Below are 6,319 nucleotides of genomic sequence, written 5' to 3'. Positions count from 1 at the left end.
TGATAAAATTGGTATGGCCTAACTAAGCCTTGTCCGAGCCACAAAACAGGATCTCCTGTTTCTGTAGTATGAGCAGTGGTGAACCGTCATTTTTTTTTTGGGGGGGGGGCTGTTTTGGATGTTATTTTGGAATTAATACGTGTCACATATCAGTTTGCAAACAATGTAAAACAAATAAATAATAATAATTAATTGAGTTAATAAAGCCGTGTACAAACTTGGTCTCTTTATTGCTTTCTTGAGTAAGGCAGCACCAAAATGCAGGTGTTTCAGCCAAGCTCAGTGCTTTCTGTGCTAGTGGGGCAGCCAGCAGAAAATACAGGAGCATAGGGGTTGGTAATGTTCTCTAGTTGCGCCGTGATTGGCTCAATGTTCTGTCACTCATGGGGACACTATGTCACCAAAAAATCTATGGGTAGAGCTTGAATATTTAAGCCCCTTGGGTGTTGCCATAGAGTTACATTAGAAGTGCCCATCCAAGAAGGCTCAAGGTCATTGGCCACTCATAAAATGATGTCAAATCACATTATATCTACAGTAGCTTTGATTGGACATGTCATCATCATACTTTCAAAATCTTAGCTAGCAAGCTAGCAGTCATCAAATCAAAGTTTACCGCCGAATACAACAGTTGCAGACCTTACAGTGAAATACTTACTTACAGGCTCTAACCAACAGCGGGACACAATGCAGATAGCCCGGTTTGCCAATGTGCGGGGGCACTGGTTGGTCAGGCCAATTGAGGTAGTATGTACATGAATGTATAGTTAAAGTGACTATGCATATATGATAAACAGAGAGTAGCAGCAGCGTAAAAGAGGGGTTGGGGGGCACACAATGCAAATAATCCAGGTAGCCATTTGATTACCTGTTCAGGAGTCTTATGGCTTGGGGTTAAAAACTGTTGAGAAGCCTTTTGGTCCTAGACTTGGCACTCCGGTACCACTTGCCATGCGGTAGTAGAGAGAACAGTCTGTGGCTGGGGCCGTTGACTATTTTTAGGGCCTTCCTCTGACACCGCCTGGTATAAAGGTCCTGAGTGGCAGGCAGCTTAGCCCCAGTGATGTACTGGGCCGTACACACTACTCTCCGTAGTGCCTTGCGGTCAGAGGCCGAGCAATTGCCGTACCAGGCAGTGATGCAACCAGTCAGGATGCTCTCGATGTTGCAGCTGTAGAACCTTTTGAGGATCTGAGGACCCATGCCAAATCTTTTTAGTTTCCTGAGGGGGAGTAGGCTTTGTCATGCCCTCTTCACGACTGTCTTGGTGTGTTTGGACCATTCTAGTTTGTTGGTGATGTGGACACCAAGATACTTGAGTACTCCCGGCCTCCTGCCTGGTGGCATCGGTAGTGTGGGAGCTGGACGCGGACATTGAGCAGGCATTACGTGCAGAGCCTGCTCCCCTCCAGTGTCCCACTGGGCGTCTGTACGTTCCGTCTGCTGTCCGTGACCGGTTGATCTATTGGGCCCACACGTCACCCTCCTCTGGTCATCCTGGGATCAGTCGGACGGTGCGCTGTTTGGCTGGGAAGTACTGGTGGCCTACCTTGGCCAAGGATGTGAGGGTTTATGCTCGGTGTGCGCACAGTGTAAGGCTCCTAGGCACCTGCCCTGAGGGAAGCTACACCCCTTACCCATTCCACAGCTGCCTTGGTCGCACCTGTCGTGGATTTTCTTACTGATCTCCCCTCTCACAGGGAAACACCACGATCCTGGTCGTTGTGGATCGGTTCTCTAAGTCCTGCCGTCTCCTCCCTTTGCCCGGTCTCCCTACGGCCTACAGACTGCGGAGGCCTTGTTTACACACGTCTTCCGGCACTACGGGGTGCCTGAGGATATAGTGTCTGGTCGAGGTCCCCAGTTCACTTCGAGGGTTTGGAAGGCGTTCATGGAACGTCTGGGGGTCTCGATCAGCCTTACCTCTGGGTTTCATCCCAAGACTAATGGGCAGGTGGAGAGAGTGAACCAGGATGTGGGCAGGTTTCTGAGGTCGTATTGCCAGGATCGGCTCGGGGGAGTGGGCAGCGTTCGTGCCCTGGGCCGAGATGGCTCAGAACTCGCTCCGCCACTCCTCCACTAACCTCTCCCCCTTCCAGTGTGTACTGGGGTACCAGCCGGTTCTGGCGCCTTGGCATCAGAGTCAGACCAAGGCTCTTGCGGTGGACGACTGGTTCAGGCGCGCGGAGGAGACATGGGACGCCGCCCATGTTCACCTCCAGCGGGCTGTGCTGCGCCAGAAAACCAGCGCAGACCGTCACCGCAGTGAGGCCCCGGTGTTCGCACCGGGGGACCGGGTCTGGCTCTCGACCTGAAACCTGCCCCTCCGCCTGCCCTGCCTGAAGCTGGGCCTGCGGTTTGTGGGGCCATTTAAAGTCCTGAGGAGAGTGAACGAGGTTTGTTATAGGTTACAGCTTCCCTCCGATTACCATATTAACCCCTCGTTCCATGTGTCTCTCCTCAGGCCGGTGGTGGCTGGCCCGCTCCAGGAGTCTGAGGTGGGGAGGTTCCTCCGCCCCCTCTGGACATCGAGGGGGCCCCGGCGTACTCCATTCGCTCTATACCGGAATGGAGGCGTCGTGTTAGGGGCCTTAAGTACCTCGTGGAGTGGGAGGGGTACGGTTCGGAGGTGAGGTGCTGGGTTCCGGTGGAGGACGTGTTGGACCCTTCAATACTGCAGGAGTTCCACCGTCTCCGTCCGGATCGCCCTCCGGGTCGTCCCCGAGGCCGGTGTCGGTGCGCTGCATCAAGGGGGGGTACTGTCACGACTTCCGCCGAAGTCGGGTCCTCGCCTTGTTCAGGCGGCACTCGGCGGTCGGCGTCGCCGGTCTTCTAGCCATCATCGATCCACTTTTCAATTTCCATTTGTTTTGTCTTGTTTTCCTCACACCTGGTTTCAATCCCCTCATTTACTTGTTGTGTATTTAACCCTCTGTTCCCCCGATGTCTTTGTGTGGGATTGTTTACTGTAGTGCTTGTGCACGTTCCTCGTCAGCGCACGACGGGTTATTTTGTGCCCATTTATGTTGTTGTTATGGTTGCCGTTGGTTTTGCTTAATAAATCTCCGGTTATTACCCAGTTCTGTTCTCCTGCGCCTGACTTCTCTGCCGCCCAGTACGCACCCCGCTACAGTGCTCTGCATTTTATCACAAGACACTCTACTTCAGGTGAACAAAATCTAGAGACTTCCTTAGATTTCGTGCACCAGCTGTTGTTTACAAATATGCAGACTGCCCCCCCCCCCCCAGTGTGCTGTTCTATCTTGCCGGTGCAGCGTAGCTGAATATCCATGTCATCATTCAGCCACGATTCCGTGAAACATAAGATATTACAGTTTTTGATGTCCCGTTGGTAGGATATTCGTGATCGTACCTCGTCTAATTTATTGTACAATGATTGCACGTTGGTGAGTAGTATTTACGTTAACGGCAGCTTTCCCACTCGCCTTCTGCGGATCCTTACGAGGCACCCCGCTCTGTGTCCTCTGTACCTGCGTCTCTTCCTCTTGCAAATAACTGGGATGTGGGCCTTGTCGGGTATTTGGAGAATGTCCTGTGCGTCCTGCTTGTTGAAGAAAAAATCTTTGTCTAGTCCGAGGTGAGTGATCTCTGTCCTGATATCCAGAAGTTATTTTTTGCCATAAGATACATGAATCAGGTCGACAATCTACTGGCAAATCCTTTTCTATCCTTGTCATATGAAGAGAAATAATGAAGAGAAATTATAGATAAAACGTATTGGTGCTCATCGGCCATTGGACATAAACATTACACAACAAGTTGGAATTGCAAATTCAACAATGAGTGGCTTGGAAGGAATCAGTGGCTAACTGCAAGCATTGCAAAGCAATCACTAGCCTGCTATTCTGTGGAGTGGGTGTGTGGTCCAAGTTTGGGTTTAAGGGTCTCTTTTTTCCAAGCTTAAAAGGATAAACATTCAACATTGGCCATGCTGTCAATCCAGCATGACTTCCACTGCACTCAAAACAACTGGAAACTCAGAACTGGGAAGTCTCAAACTTCAGTGAGTTGAAGACAACTGGGAACTCGGAAAAAAATTGCTACGACTGGGAAAATACTTTTTGAATGGTCATCCAACTCGGAATTGCAAGTCGGGAACTCAGGCCTCTTTCTAGAGCTCCAACCTGAAGATCGTTGACATCATAATGATTCAACCTTGTTTTCTTCAGAGCTCCCAGTTGTCTTGAAAGCACCATAAATCCAGTGAATGCCAGACTTGGATGACAAAATTTGCCCACGAAGGACTGCCGCGCCACCTTCCTGTTCAAGTGAGCACAGCACAACAAGGTGAGTCCAAAAATGTGTTGTATGCTGCTGCATAAATTATGCAATATGCCAGGGAGATATGTATACTGTAGCTAAGAAAGTAATGCTAAGTGTATGTTGTGTAGTAAGCTGTTAATAGCCCATGTGCCTCACCCTTATCATTTGGTCCCTTTTCCCCACATAATTTAGCTTACTGTTCTGACTTGGTGGTGCACATGTAGCCTATAGCCTGTTTTAGAGAAATGTAATCATCAAATATTGTAAGAGCTTTTATTGTCTGTGTCGCAACTGTCGGAAGGAGCAGACCAAACTGCAGCGTGTGTGTAGTTCCACATATTTATTTAGGCTGTGAAACTTAATGCAATACAAAAATAAACTGAAATGACAAAACAATAAACCGTGACGCAGAGGAGAAACAAAACACTACTTAAAAAATAATAATCACCCACAAAAACAGGTGGGACAAACATCATACACAAAACAACAACAACCCCCCCAAACAACACCCCCCCAAAAAACACAAAGGGAGGGTAGGGTGGGTGACTAATGTCTATGGCGGCTCAGGTGCAGTACCCAGAACCTTCTCATCCAGCGCATCCCCCAGTGGAGGAGGCGGCTCGGGTTCGGGGCGTAACCCCCGCGCCACCCGCTGATCCCTCTGCTTCTGTACCACCGGACTGTAGATCATACCCCAAATTACGGCTGCGGAGCGTCGCTGGAGGCTCCGGGCTGCGGAGCGTCGCTGGAGGCTCCGGGCTGCGGAGCGTCGCTGGAGGCTCCGGGCTGCGGAGCGCCGCTGAAGGCTCCGGGCTGCGGAGCGTTGCTGGAGGCTCCGGACTGGGGAGTGCGCAGGAGACTGGGTGCGCAGAGCAGGCACAGGGTATACTGGGCCGTGGAGGCGCACTGGAGGTCTGGAGCTTAGGGCTGGCTCACCCCGTCCTGGCTGGATGGTTATTTGAACCCAGCAAGGGCGGAGCGCTGGCAGCGCTGGCACGAACTGGGCTGTACTGGTGAACGGGGGGTACCATGCGTAGAGCAGGCGCAGGATAACCTGGGCCGAAGAGATGCACTCGAGACCAGATACGCTGAGCCGGCGCACTTCTTCCTGGCTGACGGCCAACTCTAGCACGGCAACGGTGAGGAGCTTGCACTGAGCACACCAGGCTGTGAATGCGCCCTGGTGACACAGTGCGCATCACCGCATAACACTGTGCTTGCTCTGTCACTCGCTCCCCACGGTAAGCACGGGGAGTTGGCTCAGGTCTCCAACCTGACTCTGCCAATCTCCCCGTGTGCCTCTCGCACTTGCCTCTTGGTGGATATAGCGCCTTGTAGTATCGCCACTCCGCTCTTGCTGCCTCGATCTCCTACTTAGGACGGCGATACTCCCCAGCCTGCCTCCAGGGTCCTTTCCCGTCCAATATCTCCTCCCAAGTCCATTTGTCCTGCTGATCCATACCACGCTGCTTAGTCCTTTGGTGGTGGGTGATTCTGTCACAACTGTCGGAAGGAGCGGACCAAACTGCAGCGTGTGTGTAGTTCCACATATTTATTTAGAGTGTGAAACTTAATGCAATACAAAATAAACTGAAATGACAAAACAATAAACCGTGACGCAGAGGAGAAACAAAACACTACTTAATAAAAAATAATAATCACCCACAAAAACAGGTGGGACAAACATCAGCTTAAATATGACCTCCGATTAGAGACAACAACGACCAGCTTCCTCTAATTGGAGATCATACCAAACAAAACCAACATAGAAATACAAAACTAGAAACTGAACATAGAAATACAAAACGTAGACAAACACCCCCTGTCACACCCTGACCTAATCTACCATAGAAAATAACAACTTACTATGGTCAGGACGTGACAGTCTGCTTATATGCCCCCTTTATTTATCCTACGGTTCTGACTTGGTGTACAGGGAGAGTACTGTAAGAACGGCCCATGTTCTGGTCACGTTGGTAACAATGGTTCGGGAGACAGGCACAAGAATGCGTAATATTTTTTTAAATCATACCCC

Source organism: Salmo salar, chromosome ssa13 (assembly GCF_905237065.1).
Source record: "Salmo salar chromosome ssa13, Ssal_v3.1, whole genome shotgun sequence".
Lineage (NCBI taxonomy): Eukaryota > Metazoa > Chordata > Actinopteri > Salmoniformes > Salmonidae > Salmo > Salmo salar.
Note: the sequence above shows the minus strand (reverse complement) of the source record.